General features: G+C 41.8%; 1 long non-coding RNA gene across 2 annotated transcripts in view; it reads right to left on the bottom strand.

Moving 5' to 3' along the window:
- Positions 1–20,257, bottom strand: part of LOC143694085 (uncharacterized) — a 106,762-nt gene that overhangs the window by 42,435 nt on the left and 44,070 nt on the right. The window contains exon 7 of one of the 2 annotated variants that reach the window (XR_013182277.1): positions 6,619–9,182. The exons of the other annotated variant lie outside the window; for it this stretch is intronic. This is a non-coding gene — a long non-coding RNA (uncharacterized LOC143694085). Of the gene's footprint in view, positions 1–6,618; positions 9,183–20,257 lie in introns of those variants that run through there. 2 annotated transcript variants of the gene reach the window in all.

Raw genomic sequence — 20,257 nt, 5'->3', positions numbered from 1 at the left:
GTGCTCTGCACCCATATAATTTCCTGAAAGGATATCCAGACGTGGGAATACACTGAAGTTTAGTGATGGCATTTTGCTGTGAGTATAAACAATAGAAAGATATCATGGACAGGGAGTGGGGGCTGTAAGCTTGGAATATAACAGACAGCAGTGTAAAGGTAGAAGTGAATAATTAACTTCTGTAGGAAAACCAGGACTGATCTAGGGGCCCTTCTGGGCCTTGGGGAGTTAGAGATGGCTATCAATATTTCTTTACATACAGAGAAGGAAAGTACACACGAATGAATAAATTTGGCTGGAAAAAAATTATATCCAATTTTACTGCCGTAACTGTTGATCTAAAAAACCTTAATCTGCAAAAAATGTGTACAAAACACATTAATAATAATAATAATAATAATAATAATAATAATAATAATAATAATAATAATAATAATAATAATAATAATAATAATAATAATAATAAGCCTAGGAACAGATTATGAAGAAGACACCCTTCCTTTGATTGTCTGGTGGTAATTGCTATACAGAATCATCACCTGGACCTGCTGTGTGAGGTCTTGCAACAACATTTTTGCAACTACAGAAATCATCAGACTGTAGGTAATGCTGCAGGAAACCTAAAAAAAGGGGAATGCCAGCAAATGTGGACAGAAAAATTAAAACTTCCAGTGCTTATGCATGCACATCCCTCCAGCTCCTCGTTTGCCAAAGCAGGCTGTAAACCGCTTGTGCCAGTGGTGGAGAAAAGAGTTTCACAAACAGAAAAAGTTATTTCAATTGCAGATGGATGATTTACAGCCAGAATATAAACCTGGAAGAGATCTTGTGTCAGCAGACACTCTGTCTGAGTTTTCAGAAAAAGAGAGGTAGTGCAAACACCAGAGTCTGATGTTGCTCATGTAAATAGGTTCAAGAAATTTTCTGGGTCTCAGGCAGGATGCGATCGGTCACTGAGAGAGACAGAAATGCAGAAATGAGACTTTGCCAAAGGTAATGCCAGTGATTGAGGCTGGCTGACTTCTGAGTGTAAACCTACTCCTTTTAACAACTTTAAAGGAGAAATTTATGTGGCAGACAGCACTTTGCTCAGAGGTTCTAAATCATTGGTGTGTAAAATTATAACACAGGAAATACAAAAGTGAGGACATGCAAGGTCTGTGGACACCAGGAGTGGAGAAGACTGGAGAAGATATTTGATTCAAAATTAGTGCAGATTCAGGGGAGAATAAAGCCCTAACAACACAATAGCAAATGCTAAAAATAGGAATATTGAGAAACTAGAGGGGTGGGGGAGAAACTGTAATTTTAAACAATGTAAGACCTATAGATCACATTTGATGTATACAGGTGTACATACATAGACTAATAAAAAAATTAATGTTTTGGTTGGCAGGACAAGCAGATGGAGACTCAAGATGTGCCAGAGAAAGCTTAGGTTGAATATCAGGAAGATTTTCTTCACCAAAAGGGATGTTAATCTTTGGAAGGGCTGCCCAGGGAGGTGGTGGAGTCACCACCCCAAGGAAAGCCCAGATGTGGCACTCAGGGCTTGGTCTGGGTGACGTGATGGGGATTGGGCACAGGTTGGATGCAATGATCTTGGTCTTTTCCAATCTTAAAAATTCTGTGATTTTATGGTTATTCCTTATTTCCAGAATATGGAAATAATTTCCAGAAATATGATCCTTAGGATACTCAACCATGAAATTTGTGACCTCACATACAAAATCTCTGTTTGCATAGAAGTTACTTGCCTTGGAGAATCAAAGATGGTATTAACGCATTTTTTGTAAATTTGTATACATATATTGAAACAAACTGATATAGAAGACACTGTGACATGACTAAAAGTCTTTTTATGCACACAATAGCACACTGAAAATATTTGACAGCAAACACAGTTATGAAAACCATTCATGTCCTGTAAAAAAAGTTCAGTCATTTCTCTGAGATTACTAAGAATGTCCACACAAACAGTGCCCCCTTTAAAGCACATAAAAAAGAGGGAAAGCAGACATTCTGAGGCTCCAAGATCTTAATCACAGCAGACTAGAAATGGAGAAGGGACTGGCCAACACCAATCTGAGACCTGAACAAAACATTGTGGAGAGCTACAACCAAAAGAGCACCAGCTCAGAGCGCAGTGGGCAGCTCTGAAGAATTTGCTGCATCATCAGGTGAATTTTGTCCCCCGCTTTGTGGAGAAATTTAAGTCCTCAGTGAGGTCCAAGATCTTATTTTAGTTTACACCTCCCAATGTAAGCAGGCTGACTTTGCTCTGGGAGCCATCTCCTTCTCTCCCAAACTCTTCCTTTGATCAGTTGTTAGCTTACTTTGAAAATGCCAAGTGATTTTTTTTGGCCAGCAGCTGAAGACAAAGGATGAGCCTCGTAGAGTTCAGGTAGACAACATAATGATGGTAGCTGGGAAAAGGGAAGCAAGAGAAGCTGAATGTCAAGAGGCAGGCAGAGGGAAAGGAAAACATCTAATTCCTTCAGTATGTTACCAAAAGTTTCCATTTCCATCTCCACCAGAATCTTTTTCAAGACAGTTTAAAGAAACAGGCCATCTTCTGGGCAATCTGAGTTCTGCAAAAGAGAGGGTGAGAGACATGCAATATTTGTAGTATATATAATAATTTTCTTCACAGGAAACTGCCCCAAGAGTATGAGGTGCAGCTGTCCTGCAAAGTCTGCTCCTGCTCAGCTGCATTACTCACCCAGAGTTGATCAATATTAGCAGCTCAAGATCCCTGAAGTATTTGATTCAAAATTAGTGAAGTAACTTTCTAGACTTGCAAGATTTATTATAGCCATTTTGTCTTGATCCCTCTGTAGATTTCCCCCCTATTTTGTGTATTTAGACCTCAATGGAGGAAAATAATTTAGAAATATGCTTAACGTTAAAGATGGGATTAATGCCTAAAGACATCAATAGCAGGTAAGCACATAATTACTTATGTCTAAAATAAAGATGAGATTTGTACACTTTAAGTGCATTCCTAAAAAGTTTTCTTCAGGGAGATTTTTTCATCTTGTTCTGCTTACCTGTAAAATGCCTAGCACAAAAATTTCTGTTAAAAAAGAAGCAAACAAAACCAAAAAAGCAGAAATGTTTCATTGCAAAGATGTTTAAAAGAGAAACAAGATTTTGATTTGTTTGGAACACAGTGTATTTTACCACACATTGATTTTTTCAAACATTTGCAGAATCTGTATGAGGGGATTTTCAAGCCAGTGTAATGTATCTTTTGATTTTTCAAGAATAATATCTATGCCTGTACTTTTGATTTGGCCACATTAAATAAGAAAGTTTCCTTCCCTTTTTTTTACAAGGCCTGTTTGATGCTGTTTCTTCATCTTGAATTAGTTGTTGCCTCATATCAAATGCAAATCAAGTCCTTTTACACTATGAATCATCGCTGCCCTTGGTTAAGGGGTAAGAAGAGATGAAAAGGGAAACAGAGCATTTCTGGACAATGCTGATGATTGAGGGCTGGCATGACTCATGCTTAGGAGGTCTGCTGCATTTTCAAGTCAACAACTGAGGAGATTAAGGAGCAACTTCAAACAGGGCTTTCAAAGGGGGAAGAAAACAGGAACTGGGATAAGGTGCAGAGAAAGGCACACAGCCACATCCTGAAGCCCTCACTGATGCAAAATTCCCAATGATATTACCCTCATGGTTTCCAAGCACTAAGCTTAGAGTTCATGGTTTAAGACCGGCCCTCAGTTAGCTGGGAGTTCCAAAGAGCCCAAAGTCCAGACAGCAGAGTTTTAAAATTATTATTTCTCGTAACAAACAGGAATCCAGAGAGTTGTATGTAAATTTCCTCAAAAAACACTTTTTCCCCTCTCAGCATTGTTATGAAAACTGTTGGCATATCTGTGGTTAGAAGGAAGAGGATATAGACGGTGACATTTCCATTTACTGAAAATCAGGTGGGGAGGACAACTCTCAAATAAGTATCAAATCAATAATTTTTGTGTCCCATCTAATTTTACTCTATATGGGAACTTAATATGCAATTAGAAAAAATATCTGTCCATGCAGCAAAGCATCTCTTTGCTGATGAGAAAGAGATAGAAATAACATATTACAAAATCAGTAAAGTTAGAAGTGTGCCCATTTTGTTTTTTACCACTGACAGGTAACATTTTTTCACAAAAGTGAAGAATACATTTTTTTTTTTAGTTCTAAAAATTGAAATAGGTTTTTGACTATTGCCTTTTACACTGCCTGGGGGAGGGAGGTGTTTGGTTTTTTAATCAAAGATTATTCCATGCATTACTTTCCTACCTACCACATACATTACGGCACGTGAACCCCTTGTGAACCCCTTAGGTTTGATTGCAGAACCCATGCTGCCCTCTTTGGAGGACAAGGAATCAACATGTCTTTTGTGCATGAGTCTTAATCCCATAAAAATTTTCTAATTCCTTTCATATTCTTGTCACTGGTGTTTAAGAAAAAAAAAAAACTTGGCCAAAGGGCTTAAAAAAGGCAAGGTATTGCTCAAAAGTTTAAAAAGAGCAAGGAAGAAGAGATTTACCTATCCTTAGAGCAGCAGTGAAACAAATGCTTTTACTTTCAAGAGTCCAGATGACTTAGCTCAGATTAATTTTGGATTAAAGAACAAACACAATTAGGATTAGTTGGCAATTACACTGGGGTACTCAGCCAGCGATCCTGCACAGAGATATCCTACTGCTATCACTTCTACCCTAAGGAGGGCATTGTGCTGAGTGCCAAAGATCCAGCCTGAGCCTGCTATCAGCAGGCAGCTGTCCATCAGCCCTCCTCCTCCTCCTCCAAATTCCCTGGCCACAATCTTGTCCCCCTCCTCTTCTCCAGCTGCTGGGGATCCACGGGAGCAGGAGCTGCACTGGCTGCATCCCCTCCTCTGGACAGTACCAACCAACTGCACCAAACCACACATTCTGATATGACAGATTAAACACCAAGAATGAGGAAATCAAACAACACACAAAATCTGCCAGGCGAGTTCCCTGGATAAATATTTCCAATTAACTCTGCAACGAGGGCCAGGTTCAGTGAAGCTGGCTCTGAAACCAGAAACCTCACAGGTGGCCAGGTGGGTTTCATGTGGCTGTGCTGTGCTAACACTGAAACAGCTTCTGTAAAATATACCACAGATAGCTTCTAATTTGAATATATTTGCATCAATAACAATGTATTTCATGTGCATTCAGCCAGCTACATCCTTGGTTAAAAGAGTAAAGCCTCTGAAATGTTTGAGAGAATCAGTGCACGGAAGGGACTATACATTTGTGGTGTCTGTTCTTGTCTGTATAAAATGAAAATTGGAAATCAGGTTGCCCAGGTTTTCCACTTTAACGTAATTTTCTAGTTGCCATCTGATGTCAAACTGCTAATTAAACCCAGGTGGTGCAACAGTCAAGTGGTGAAAGTTTGAGGCTTGTGGCACAGAATACTTACAGTGTGCAGAGGCTGTAACATTTTCCACTGAGCAATGTGATACCGGATTTAGAGCCATAAAGTTGTGACCCCAAACTCCCACTTGCAAAGACACAGCCCAGTGAGTAACAACTCCCACTACCCAAGAGTATCTCTTGTGCACCTCACATCAACCTCTGATGGAACTGATGCATACTTGTCATTCATTTAGGTGAACTCATATATTGGCTTTTCTGCTTTAAATAAGGTAAACTTATGTCTTGGGTTTTCCTGCTTTAAATTACTCACTTTAAAACATTGATTCAGATATCGTAACTTCTACATGAATATGCTGGAGGAATAAATTCCCTGTCAATTTCTATCTTTTTTTTTTTCCTTTTTTTTAATAAATAATGTTTTGTCATATTCTACATAACAGCATTTTCTGTTTCCTCAACCAAAATGAGATTAAAAAAAAAGACAACTGTGCTAGGCTGCCGTCTCACCCACACCTTCTGCACCTTCCTTTACATTACAGCTGGGCACAGATCTATCAAGGGCAGCTAAAGGGCCTCTGCTGCTGCCTCCCTGCCCTGGGGGTGGCTGTAGCAGTGTTGCCTTGCTTGGCTGGACCAGGGCATTGCTTTTACCTGGATGTGTGGAGTCTGCAAGCCCCGAGGAGCAGCTGCTGCCCTGTCCATGTGTGCTGGACTCATCCACATCTTCTGGGCTTGCTAAAGGCTCCTGGTTCCTCCACCCTCGTTGTTTGTGACCCCAGCCTGCAGACACAGCCTCCTGAAAGTTAAACTGCTGCACCCAGCCCTGTGTACACCCATTTACTCAGGCCACCATACGTAACCAATTAACAGAGAGGAACATTTAATATCAACATCCCCTGGCCAGGTCATTCCAGCCTAGATTTTAGATTCGTCCACAGGGAGCTCCAGTTTGGTCCTGCATTTATTTGCTCTGAGGTGCTGTCACCATGAGCTGTGACCAGGATCCCACCCTTTAGTCCAAAGGCACATGCACAGGAACAGCAGCAAGAAGCAGCAGCGCTCCAGAGAGCAGCATGAGCAAGGAGGAGAGGTGGGAGGACAAACAGATGGCAAAGACACTGAACAGCCCTCCAAAAGGCTGAAGTAGTTTAGGAGCAGAAGTCTCACTTTCAAGAGGGCTAAGGGGGAGGGAAGAAACCCAGGTCCCCAGTTTCTGTCATACAAGAAACAGAAAGTCACATATTTAAGGAAAAATCTTGAATTCTGGTTTGGGTTTTCTTTTATGCAGTACTTTATTTTTCTCATAATGTTTTTTTATTCCAGCATGACGCCAGGAATGGCAAACTATATGCTGCAAGAGATGACTGTCCAGGTGAGTGATGAAGTGGTAAAACAAGGATTCCTAATGTCTGAGACAACTGCCCTTCCAAGGGGTGGCCTGGCTTTAAGGTGCAGAAGGACAATCAGCATGGGGGACAACCAGTCCCAGCCTTCATCACTGAGTGGGTTAAACACAGTCCAACAAAACTATCTGGATTTGCAAGACTTTCTCTGGACAGCCCAAGAGACCAGGCAGGGGAAAGGTTTATGCTGTGCTTGGAGAGGCGATGGAGGAGCCACCAAACCCTGAGTGCTTCCCAGGCACAGCACATGCACATCTGCACATGCACATCTGCACATGCACATCTGGACATGCACATCTGCACAGCCCCAGGTGGTCACTCCATCACACAGGGCACCCCACCATGCATCTGCACGTGCAGAAGCTGAATTTTGTGAAGTTATCCTTGCCCTGCCTCGTGACACAAAGGGACCTGGGGAATTTGAGGGTAAGGGCGTGTGTCAGTGGTTTTAGGAGAAGGAAGTGGAAGACAGAGGTACAATTGTGGAGATTGCTCTGAGCAGAGAAGCTTTTAGAAAACTGAGTGAGGCAATATGGACCTCCTCTGGTGACAGTGGTGTGCATCTTCACCTGGGGTGCACACACATTTTCCCCAAAAACACAGCCTTGCAATGAAGAATAATCCAAATTTGCACCACCAGTTGCTCCTTCCTGTAAGAAAAATTCAAATAGTCATGTTATCCACTCCACTAAGCTCTGCAGAAACATTCAGGGGACTAATGCTCTTCTGTAAATGATCCTGTTAAACAGATTCACAATTGACAATCTAAATTCAACTATGTTTTTAAGTATGGCACAGTCTGTTAGTCCTGCTCCCTCTTGCTCATGCAGCTGCCAGGTACGTGATGGCAACGTTCAATGGAAAACATGCATTTCTTTTGAATAATGGCAGGTATCTTCCCTTAAAAAATCCAATCCTGCAGCTTGGTTTTGCTTCAAGCATGCCAGCTCTCAGGAACAGAGTCTGGGGAACAACTCCTGAACTTTGCTGTGGGAAAGGCAGGTTGTTTTGCTGAGAGCTGTTTGGAGCCTAGTATACAAAGAAAAGAGAAAATAATTCAAAATAATGGAGCATTCAAAAATCCTTTATTTGGCTAACACTGGCAGTAAATATCTCACTTGAAATACTGCAAGGAAATTCAGCTTGCCTGCATGGGAGAGCTTTGTCAGACCGGGATGCTAAACACACAGTAATTAACAGTGAGATTATAGCTCTGACAACATAAAGCACAGCACAGCACCAGGAACTTTCTAATATTTTACATTTATCTATAAGAACAAGGGTAGAGTTCAAAATAATGCAGGGGCTTGGGTGAAAGTTAATCATTCAACAGCAGCTCCTAGCAAGGATCCTCTGAATCACTTCTGGAATGGTGTTGGACTCTTTGTGGGCATTCAGGTCTACATAAGTAGATCATGTTTTGCAAAATTGGTGCCTGATATGCCAGCTAAAACAATCCAGCCTTATTGCTTATGCAAAGAGTGGTCTGAAGTAGATACAATAGAAGTACAAGGGAAGGGATACAGGACTTGCCTGATCATTCAACCGTAAGGGTGTGCTGAAAGATTTCTTTCTGAGCCTCCTCCAGCACAGCCCCACAGAGAAAGCTCCTGCCTGGGCCCACAGAAGTCTGATTACTGTGCACACCGTGCACTAGCTCGGCAGTTAAGTCATTCAGTAGTCTGATTAAAATAACATCTTCTAATTCCCTTTTTGTTGTAATTTACAGTCCCTCTCCTTTGGCTGAACCTGCCAGCCATCCTGGAGGTGAACAAAGAGAATGTGCTAAAGTTGCCAATTCTGGGGCCTGGTGTGAGAGAAAGCTTTTGTTTCCAGAGGTTGTATTTACTCTGGAGACAGTTAATCAAAGCTCCACAGAGCATTGTAATTCTTCTGTTCCTTTGGTAGGGGTATGAACTCTCGGTGTCTGATCCCTGCGACTGTCTTTCAAATCCCCTCAGTAAGCTCACTCCAATGTAACCTACACTAGGGCTGGTTAAGAAAGATCCAAGCTTTTTCAAAATGGCTTTAGATAATGAAATTACATCACTTGTGCTGTTGTATTTCCTATTAGCACCATGGACACCAGCTTACACAGCTGAAATGAGTATCAGGTACATTTCAGCAGGAGGACATTTAACACTCACAGCCCAAAAGGGGACCTGGATGGAGGCAGTTCCATTGAGGAAGTGAACATTTGGGACTATATGGGAAATTCATAAAATGACTAATGTAAAATTGAAGGACAATTCATACAGAGACATACAAAACAGGTGCTAAAAGTGTCTCACATCTTCTTACCTTCTTAATTTGTTATTAACCTTCCTCTAATATTCCACGTTGCCTTCAACCATAAAACCTGTGTCTACAGAATTGATGTGTGATAAGTCATTTGTCTTTCAGTTAAAAATCACACAGAAAACTCCCTCTAAAGTCCCACGGTGACGGTCTCACACACTTTTTTCAGGTACAGCTGAACAAAAATAACAATCCCAGTTCAGGCTCTTGATTTGATTTAACGCCACGTCTGGAATCTATGACAAAAGACTAAGGCAGAGCAAAACTAAACTGGAGCAACTGGTGCTACTGAGAATCTGACAGGTCCCATTTTCTTTGTTATGTCAGTAAGCTTTGCTATAAAGCACAACTTCCTCTTTTCAGCACAGAATTATATAGGGAAGAAGCTTCCTTGATAAAAGAAATTCTATGCTATTCAACATGCAAATATTATAAGCCTCATTTCAAATACAGATACTTAAATAAACAGATTCATAAAGCCAGCAAATGTTTCTTAGCATGGACATGGATGCCAGTTATCCTAGATAAACATTAGCTACGAAGATCACTCACTTATTTTTAAACTGCTATTTATTTTTTAAATGGTTCCATTACACAAATGGAAACAAAGCACGCCAGAAACAGAGTGCTCTGAGACAAGTCCCCTGAGCACTGCCTGCGTGCATAAATCCAGCTCAGAATATGCCCCATGGGCAGTGAACTCCAAATAATTTCAGCCTATCTCCTTGGAGAGAATGCTGTAGTATCTAGGATCAGTTCTGGGTGGTCTCCAGTTGCATTGGAGAGACTGTTTTAATACAGACAATTTAACATTGCAAAGTATTTTGGACTCTGGGGAACAATGATAGCGAGAAAACTGTGGAAACTGTGGTATTTGACACAGCTCCTTCACCATGAGATGAACCACACCAGCACCTGCCTATGTCACCCTCAGTTTGTTTGGACTGAAATTCAGCCAGGTAATTCCAGTGTTAGCCAGATGCTGAAGCTTGGAAAGGTGCCCCAAGCCACCGAGTTGGGTGGAAAAGGCATTGAACTGGGACACAGAGCTATGGATTTGTCCTGGGCTCACTCCCTCCTGGCCCTGGTTCACTTTGCCTCTGCTCCAAATTTAGCTTTGGCTGGGGCTGGTGTGTGTTACAGCGCTGAACCCCAACAGCAGCAGCAAAGCTGTGCCATGAACTGCTCAGAGGTAACCCTCACACCAAAGCACAGGAACAGCTCAGAAACCAACTCCCACCTCTCCTACAGGGAAAGCATCAGGCTAGTGCAGCTACACTCCATATTCCCCAGGCTGAGGTCCGCTGAGAGTTGCCTCATCGTGTGGCATTTGCTTCTTGACTTCTGAGCACTGGAAACCATATATACAATATCTTTCCTGCTCTCCCAGTATCACATTTCTATTAAAATCATTGCAACAGATACTACAGAAGCACAGTCTGTGCTCAGAAACAGCAGGAAAGGTGATCTGTGATACAAGCTTTGTGTGAAAGTGTAGTCCACCAAACGAATGCAATCAAGTCTCTGAAAGATAGGAGAGGAGAGCAATACAACCCTAGCCCACAAACCAGGGCATTCAGATGCATTAACAAAAGATTAGGGCCAGTCACAGAAAGATACTTGAACACAAAGCCCTTTTGTGACATCAGAAGATGATTGTTATCTAATAAGTTCAGCTCAATATCACCTGGAGCACTCTCGATTTGCTTCTGTGCTTCCTCACTTTTGCTTTCTAGCAAGAGGTCCACATCAAACCTGAGAAAAGCTGTTTCCAATGAACCACCTAAATTCTTATCCCATGCACTTTCTTCACACTGTGCCAGCACACACCATGCCAGAAAAGTCACAGAAGGAATTCTACAAACAGTTACATGGGGGGCTTCTTTCTTTTGCAAAGTGCTGCTCTCTGAAGTGGTAGCATTTTGACTCTGTCAGGAGCTAAGATTGTGGCACTGAAAATCTATGGTGAAATCTGTCCCCTACTGAATGGCAAAACTCCCAGCAACCTTAGCAAGACCAGGAACAGATTTAATGTCCTGTATCTATAGCAACTCAGAGGCATAAATTGCATTTGTGGGACCTTAAAAGTCAGAAAGCAATGGGTGGTAATCATAACAAAGTTGTTTTTCCCAGGATTCTTAGAAAACAGAAGACAAATAAATAAAAATTCAGAATATTTTAACATTTCATTTCCCCAGTCCCTGTTCATGATCAGCTACAAGTCCTCAGACTTTCCCACTGCCAGTGGTCAATGATATCATTCACGGTGATTTTTCTACAACCTTCATTAGCTGGCCTTTCTTAGAGTTGTTAGAATTTCCTGTGGGCTTTGGTCTGACTTGTGTTTTTCTTGGCCATAAGTTGACCTGAAAATATGAGGCTATTTCAGGCAAAAGTATCAAAAAATAAAGCATGCTTTTTCAAACAAAATGGCCACACCCCTGTGCCTCCTGCCATTCTGTCCAGTTAGTATTTTTAAAGCATGTTGTTTATTTGTTTATTTATTTATGCATTCAGTTGAAATAGCAGGATTACTGGAGGCAACTAGAATGTGATTAGAGAGGCTGGAATTTGGCAGTAGAAATCACACTCTCTCAGAAAGAATTTCAAACCCATGGGGCCAGATGGGATCCACGCAGGGGCACTGAGGGAGTGTTGGGTGCTCTGCAGAGAGAGGCTGGAAGGAGGTTATAGCAAGGTGAGGGGTTGGTGGCAAGGGACAAGACAAGAAAAAATGGCCTCAAGTAGTGGCAGGAATGTTTGTGTTGGATATCACGAGAAATTGCTTCACTGAAAGGGTTATCAAGCATTGGAACAGAGAAGTGGTGGAACCGCTGTCCCTGTAAATGTGTGGGTGGGACACTTACAGGCATTGTCTACTGGTAGATTTGGAAATTATGTGTTAATGGTTGGACTTGATGGTTTTAGAGGTCTTTTCCAACCTAAATGACTCTATGATTTTAGAAGTCCTCACAAAAGACACTTACAGAATCTGTGCCATGACCAGCTCCATTGTTTCTCCCACCATCCAAAACTGGCTCCTCTTGCCACAGGATGCCACTCCATGCCCCTGGAAAAGCAGCCATGTCCCTGATGACCATCAGCACCAATCTGGGTATTCTTTGGGGACTTTTTTCCCATAGCTTTCCCCACAAGCAGGCTCTGATGAGATGGCAGGATTAGGTGACACCACAATACATGCTAAAACCTCCACTTCCAGCCTCCCCTTCCCTTCTCAGGAACCTTCCAAGCTTGCCATAATACAAATTGACATAGTAATTTAACAGATTGCCTATATCTATGTGGACAACCAAATATATAATTGAAGGAATATTCTAATATTCAATTAGTCATATTTTTCAACTGGTATGAGCCTAACACTGTAATCATGACATTACAGGACACTTGCATAGTTTGATGTGGTTGTTTTATAATAATATACGAAGCAATAGCATCATTTTGTCCAACTGAAAATCTACATGGTGGCACTGAATCTAAGTTTTTCCAGTTGCCAAAATGAATCTCACTACTCTAGAAGAAGAGATGAAAAAGTCCTCAAGTGAATTGCATATCTAATTTTTTGAAAGCTGCATATAAAAGAAAACAATCTCTCACTCATAATCCTGTAGTTTTAGCCAGTTTTCCTTGCATGTAAAGGTACAGTCATGAAACAACTGTAAATTATTCAGGATTTCTCCTTACTGAAGAAATGCACATACTGAAGCACAGACCAGTCTAACTGCTGCAAAACTACTTTGAAATAAAGGAAATAAAGTGATTGAATAAAATGGGAACCAATTTTACTAGTGGGATAAAGTAAGTGCAGACTGTGATATACTCTGAATTTTGTCAGGCTTTTGGCAGATTTGCAGGAGAAGTCACTTATGCTGTGATACAGGAAAGCAGATGAACATGAAAACAGCCCTCTGAAACACCAGAGCCCATTCATTCACCTGGGGTAAAGTTGGAAGTCTTAGAGGATATCCACCACCTAGGTGAGTCCTGTAGAATTTTAACTCAACCTAGCTTTGGAAAACATCCAGTTTGTGGCTGTAACAGTCTATCCAAGTTTGTTCTATGATCAGAAAGCTTGTGGAAGAGCTGTTAGGACAAGGCCAGTGAGACAAAGTTCTCCCCTGGGAGCCAAACAAGGAATTCAGTGGGTACTTGGCAGCCTCTCAGCCCCACAGCCAGAGGGCACAGCAAACACCCCTGAGCTGCTCTGCACCTGAGCCTGTAACTTACATCTCAGTGCTCACCTTCAGGAGGAGCTCTGTCTGAGGACATCAAGAGACTGGGGACACACCACTTCCTTCAGACTTTTGTTGCAACACACAATTACTCCTCATTTAATAATTTCCTTCAACTGCTCTAGTGACTCATTATAAAGTCAGTGATACTCACCCACATAAATGCAAGCTCATAGGACTTCAGACAAAAAATATGCAAAGCTTTTTATCTCTGCTTTTCATCTGCAGCTGACTTCTCTGCAGCCTTGCTATGGCTGCTTTGATCTCACATTGGCCATCTTCCATGCCATCTTTCACTTCATTTGGGAAAGACTGCACTGAGTCATTGTCAGTGTGGTTTTATGCCAAGCTCCTTCTGTTCAGAGATGAAATTCCCCAAGTGGTGCCCAATTCTCCTTTCCTAAATTCTTATTTGAGCACTTTGGTTTTTGGTTTTCAAAGATTTGGAGTAAAAGGCTTCTTCTGACAGGAGCTTTCAGGTGCAAACCCAGCTTTATGGAAAACATAGATCTTGTTTTCATGTTCCTAAATAGCAAATTAGAATTACAGGTTTTCGTTTGTGGGCTCAAAGATCTTGACAGGAATGCCTATCCACTGTTTATGAGCCACATCATTTGGCAATCCACATCATTTGGCAGCAATTACTCAAGTTGCCATGAGCAGTTTAAATCTTCACCAGTCACATAATTTGCTCATTGGAAAGCAAGTAGCTGGGTAAAATCAGATGGTGCAGGATCAAGATGTGAGGAGGAGTGCACAAAGCTGGGTCTAATAAATACAGTTACAAGATCTCTAAATGATACCAGAAGTAGGTGAGTGCCACGTCATAGTTCTGTAACTTCATTCAGTTTCTAAGTATTTCAGGACTGCAGCATGTTGCTTTAGAGTGGGATTTCAAACTTTCATTCATCTAATATATGCATGTTTCACCACCCTAAGATCTATTTTAAAATATTTCATATATTTACCATTAACTCTGTGAAACACTAACTTCTAGGATTAGTCTGGATTGTTAACCTGGCTGTAGAGCAAAACTCATTCCTTTTTTGGATTGGCAATTCTCCAGCTTCCAAACCCAATGGCATTCCACTGATTTAATGGTATCAACACTTGAAGTGGCTAAATCATCTGAACCTTATTGAGGCACAATTTCCTCTATGGACATTTAGGGAAAAATAAAAAAATGGCCCAGTACTCATAGAGTAGCAGCAGGCAAAACCTTTGCTGTGGAAATGCTCCTCCTGGACTATATTAATTTAGGAGCTAATTTCCTGGACTAACTTGACTACTGTACCTTGATAAGGACTTTTGGGATTACAGAATAAATTTGTAACGATTGGAGACCACCTATTTAACTTCCCAGCCAGTGCCCTCCTTTCTGATCTCTCCTTTCTCAAAACTCCCCCATGTCCTGCAGCTCCGGGGCTCCTGAGCCAGCCAGCAGAGCCTTTACAAGGATGGCAGCTGAGGTGCTCCCAGCACTCTCAGTTTCTAACTGGACCCTAAACAGAGGCTTTCCCTCCCAATGGTCCTACTGGGCAGCATTAACCAGGAAAGGGAACATTCCTTTGAAGTCCAGCAACCACTGTGCCTGGTCCACTCCTCCAGTGCAGTGCAGTCGTGCAGCCAAAGCCTAAATTAACGTCAACAGCCTCAAATCTTGTGGTTTTTTTGTGCTACTGTTGTCACTCAGTCTTGAACTGGCATAACACTAGACATAACGACCTGACAACTTTCCCCATGAAAAGTGGAAACTGTAAACACCCCCAAAAATTTACCCTTGGGGGTAACCTTGCCATCATCTATGATGGAGGCTATACGTTGTTAGAAAGCTGCATTAGGCTGATTAGATTTCCTTCACATCCCTACCTTTCTCCTTGTTAATCTAAGGTAGCTAAGGCCAATGCACAGAAAAAGTCTGGTGGAAATGTTAATCTTGATCTCTGCCTGCCAACAAAAACTTGTAGGCTGACTGGTACAAGTTTAGGACATTTCCCATATGCCTACTAAAATTAATGGCAAAAGCTCTTCTACAAGCATGTTCACTGTAGTTTTTTGATGGGAGGCATGATTTCAAACTCAAAATTAATTAATTAATTAACATTTACAGCATTACATTTAAAATTAATTAATTAACATTTACATCATAGAAAAAAAGAAAACTCTTTACTTTTAAAAGAGCCACTGCTCTCTTCTGTCTGAGCTGCAGGTGAGAGGTTTGCTGTTATCTCTGTGATATGGAATAACACCTTCTCCCATAGGAACTGGGGTAATACGGCCTTATACACCAAGAATTGTCCTTCAAAGCTGCATCTTCTGCTCCTGATTCCAAAAACAACTGTGGTGTACAAATTGCAGCCAGAGGGACATGGTCTCCATGCCTTTGGTTCCCTGCAGCCATGTGCTGTGTGAAGCCAGGACAAGATCATGGTACTTGAATTACTGGAAAGCTTCACAGAAGTCAGGAAAAGAATCACCAGTGTTAAGTGAAAACAATCTTGAATCAATGTTGTGCTCCAGCATCAAGATGTTCCAGCTGGATTGTAATGACCAAAAGTGCAGCTGTACTGACTGTCAGCTGTACTGGAAACCTATGCTGAGTCTGATTTGTGGGTTTTTCTTCTTCACCCCCACCTTATTTTCATCATGTCCTTTTAATCGTGTTCTCAAAGATCTCCATGTGAGTTTGGTTCCTTTGGAACAGAGCCCTGAACATAAAATTATCTAAAGCAATCTTTCTTTTATTCTAATACTGACATTCATAATCCTCTAAGGACTTAGAAGAAATAGAAGGAATAATATCAATTATGGGAAAAAGGCTTTCATAAACTGAAAAGGCGTTTTGATCTATTAAAAAAAAAAATCAGTCATTTGCATTACATTTCCCAGGCTAATCCCTGGTATAATTCAAATGAGATGGTTTAGCACACAGAAAATCAGAGAAATCCTTTTTATGGGACAAACCCACAAGGTTTTGTTTATTTAAGATAATTGCAGCTGTGGGATAAAGAACTTTCACTGTATGAAATATCTTCATTCAGATATTACCAGAAATTGCTTCTCCTCTTCATTCCTTTTAGAAGAGGGAGGTGATTACAAAGACAAAGAAGTCCAACAAATCTTAATTGTAGACTATTACAGCTCTTTGGAAGACACAGATCACCTGTACTGCCTTCAAGGATTCAGGAAGGAACAAAAAGACATGCCCTGAACAAATAGGAGAACATCATCCTCCTCCTTCTCCTCAGACAAGTGTATTAATAGCCCTAGGTGAGCTGCCTTTTGAGAACAGGCCTTTTATTTATTTTTTTCTCCAATTTTTTTTAAATTAGCTGATAGGTAATGCTCCAACTGCCCAGCTATCAAGCTGTACCATCCAACCCAGGGAGATGCTCTTTGTGTGGTAGGTGTGATCCTCCAACATATATCAGAGTAAACACAATCCTTGGCTCTAGAATGCCTCTTGAAAACACAAGTATTTCAGGAATAAACCTAAAATCATGGTTCTTCTCCCCACTTTTACCCATGCTTTCACTCTAGCACATACCAACAAAACCCACTATACTTGCAATTTCACTAATGGGTTATTATTTGGGAGGACTTAGCTTAATTCTCTGCATTTCTCCAATTTTTACATTCTTCCATGTTCACTGAAAGAATTTGTAAAACAAATAAACAAAATACTTAAGTCTTTTTCACTTCCCTGAAGAACAAACTAGGAGCAGTCATGAGGTCTGGTAGCCATATGTTTTTAAAGCTGGGACAGCCTAAGGAATCACGAGTCCAGATTATATTTTACACCAAGATATTCTCATTACCGTGAAGAGCAGAGCCTTAATCCATCCTCTGGGCATCTGCAGTTAGAGTCAGGACTAGGATTCACATTTCTCTACTCCAGAAAGGGCACTTTCTGCTCCTCTGTATCAAAACACAACAATCTTAGACTTGTGCATTTGCTGTCAGAGCAATTCCATCCCCAAAGCTCACGGACCCTGCAGGCCTGTCTCTCTTCCCCTGATAGAGCCCTCAAGCCCACCTTGGAAAACTCATGTGCAGTTTTATGAATGCTGAAAAGGGGTGGTGAAACCCCAAAAGAGTTGCCCTAAGCTATTTTTTTCCTTTGACTGCAGGACTCAACTTGTCCAGCTTTTCTACTCTGTTCTTCTGTAATTCCCCAAAGAAATGTTCTTGTGCCACATCTACTTGCAGCTGGAAGACAGTTTCCAGGGCAAATACAAAATAGAAAAGTGGGAGCAAGGATGACAGGAGCTTTCCCAAAGTTCATGCTTAACTATCACCAGAGCAAACAGCAGCTGAGGTGAAGGTAAGGGTGATGCATTCACTTTTCATGAACGGATTTCAAACCAGTTCATATTTTGGGATGGTTTTATTACTGTAACTCTTTATTCACATAGAAATAGCATCTCTCATTTTAGCATACTCCAATAAATTATTATGAAGCGTGTTCCTACATTCAGGTGGACACCAACTGCATAGCTGACAGTCAAATAAACAAACAAAATTAATTGGCATTACCCTGTTTCTATGGAGTTGCACTGACACATCTCACAGTATTTGATATCAATACATTTTAAAGCCACTAGGAATTTTTAGAGAAAAATGTATTGCCAAACCAGACAGCTGCAAAAAATAGCTAAAAAGTGTAACCAGTGTTTATGTCCAAGGTTCAACCCTGCCAGTTTCATACTTTGCATTTCACATTTTTAATCCAATCATCTTATTATTGTTAGATTCATGAGTCCTGAACACTAAAGGTTCCACAAAGGATTCACAAAGCTCCTTGACTGTTGAATTTCTTCCTCACCTTTCACCCACTTCATTGCTATGGAGTAACCAGAAAACTCACTTTTGGGCTGCCACGTATCACACACGACATAGTATGAGCCACAGATAGAGTCAGACTTTGCTTTTTTCTTTAATTTTAGCAAATGCAACACACTTAAGAAGCACAGGGCCTTAAAAGTGCACTGCTGAACCATTAGTTTCACCTGTGAAAGCTCTGCAGCTATCTAGATTCCAATCACTTACTCCAAAACCTATCAAACCTTTAGATAATTTAAAATGCTGAAGATTTCTGTAAGATTCAGAAGTCCAACAATATAGGGAATATAAGCAAGAGGAATTGTCTCCATCAAAGGCAAAGAGTTGTTGCTATAACCTTTTAAAAAAAACCCTTGCTCTTGGAAGTGCTATAGTAAATATGTAAATATACTTTGAAATTGAATATCCTTCCTGAAGTGGAAGGCCTGGAGTACAAGAGCTCTTTGAGAGTATGTTTTGGTTTCATGGGGTCATATGTATGCAATAGTGAGCTGTGCCTGGCAAGGCCTGGAGCCATTGCTACCATATCCTCTGGCAAGAAGGTTGCAGGGAGGAGAGCTGTCCCAGAGACAGGAACAGGTAATAAATGGGTGTGCATTAAATAATAATATATACCCCCCCAAAATTCTGCCTTGATATAAAACAATCTGAAGCATCTTCCAATCTCATTCATGTGGAGTTCATGTTCACCTCACACAGCTTTTCACTTGTCTGTTTCCAGATATGAAACAGAAATTTCATTGCCATAAATTACACCTGCACTATAAGAAATTTGTTGCACTTTCTTTGTTTACTTTCTTTTAACACAGAATCACAGACTGGGTAAGGTTGGAAAGGATCTCATCTGGTCCCACCTCCCTGCTCCTGCAGGGCCTTCCCAGAGCACAGGGCACAGGACTGTGTCCAGAGGCGTCTGGAATATCTCCAGTGAGGAGACTCCACACCCTCTCTGGACAATCTGTTCAGTGCCTGGGCACTGCCCAGGGAAGAAGTTCTGCCTCATGTCCAGGTGGAACCTCCTGGCATCAGTTCCTGCCCGTGGCTCTGGGGCCATTGCTGGGCCCCCAGAGCAGAGCCTGGGCCCTGCTCTGAGCCTCCCTGCACACAGGGACACCCAGGGCTGAGGGCCCCTCTCAGCTGGGGCTCCTCTCCAGGCTGGACAGCCCCAGCTCCCTCAGCCTTTCCCTGCCAGGGAGATGCTCCAGGCCCTAAATCCTCTCTGCAGCCTCTGCTGGCCCCGCTCCAGGAGCTCCATGTCCCTGCTGTGCTGATGATGCCAGAGCTGGACACAGCTCTCCAGATGTGCCTCCCAGGGCTGGGCAGAGGGGCAGGATCACTGCCTGCCCTGCTGGCACTGCTCTTCCTGAGGCACCCCAGGGTCCCACTGCCCCTCTTGTCCCCCAGGGCTGGCTCAGCTTGTCCAGCAGGGGCCTCAGGTCCTCCTCCTCAAACATTTTCCCATCTCAGATGTTTTCCTTCAAAGGGTTCTCACTCCAGCCCACCCATATGTTGAAGAAGATTGAGAAGTAGAAGCAGCCTTTGGTCTTTGTCCACAGGAGACTGTTTCCAGTTGTGGAATACAGGTTAGTGCTGATATGCTGAGTTATGTCCCAGGTGAGATGCAGGAAAGGACATTTCTGGGCCAGGAGAAAAACAGAACAAACACAGATTTTTCACAGTCTTGGGGCATTCAGGAAGAGCAGAAGCACAGGCACCATGTAGAAGAGACCACATGGTGCTGGGACGAGAGAAAGCTTTCCAAAGAGATGGTACAGGATGATAATAAATTCTCTTCTGTCAATCCAGTGCATTGAACTTAAAAACTCTTCAAGGGCAATATCTTCCCCTTGCAAGCAGCCAGTCTGAGCAGTGGGTAGCTCATGATCAGCTCAAATGACTGAAACCAAATCATGTTACAAAGCATTTCATCTTCTGCTCAGTTCCTCTCATAAATTTGAGGCAGGGGATTCATAAGCTACCCATTGCTTGTGAAGTATCTTCCACAAATATTCCCTTGGATCACCTCCCAGGGAAGAGCACTCTC

Source organism: Agelaius phoeniceus, chromosome 5 (genome assembly GCF_051311805.1).
Source record: "Agelaius phoeniceus isolate bAgePho1 chromosome 5, bAgePho1.hap1, whole genome shotgun sequence".
In the NCBI taxonomy this organism is placed as follows: domain Eukaryota; kingdom Metazoa; phylum Chordata; class Aves; order Passeriformes; family Icteridae; genus Agelaius; species Agelaius phoeniceus.
This window is presented reverse-complemented; position numbering and strand designations above follow the sequence as displayed.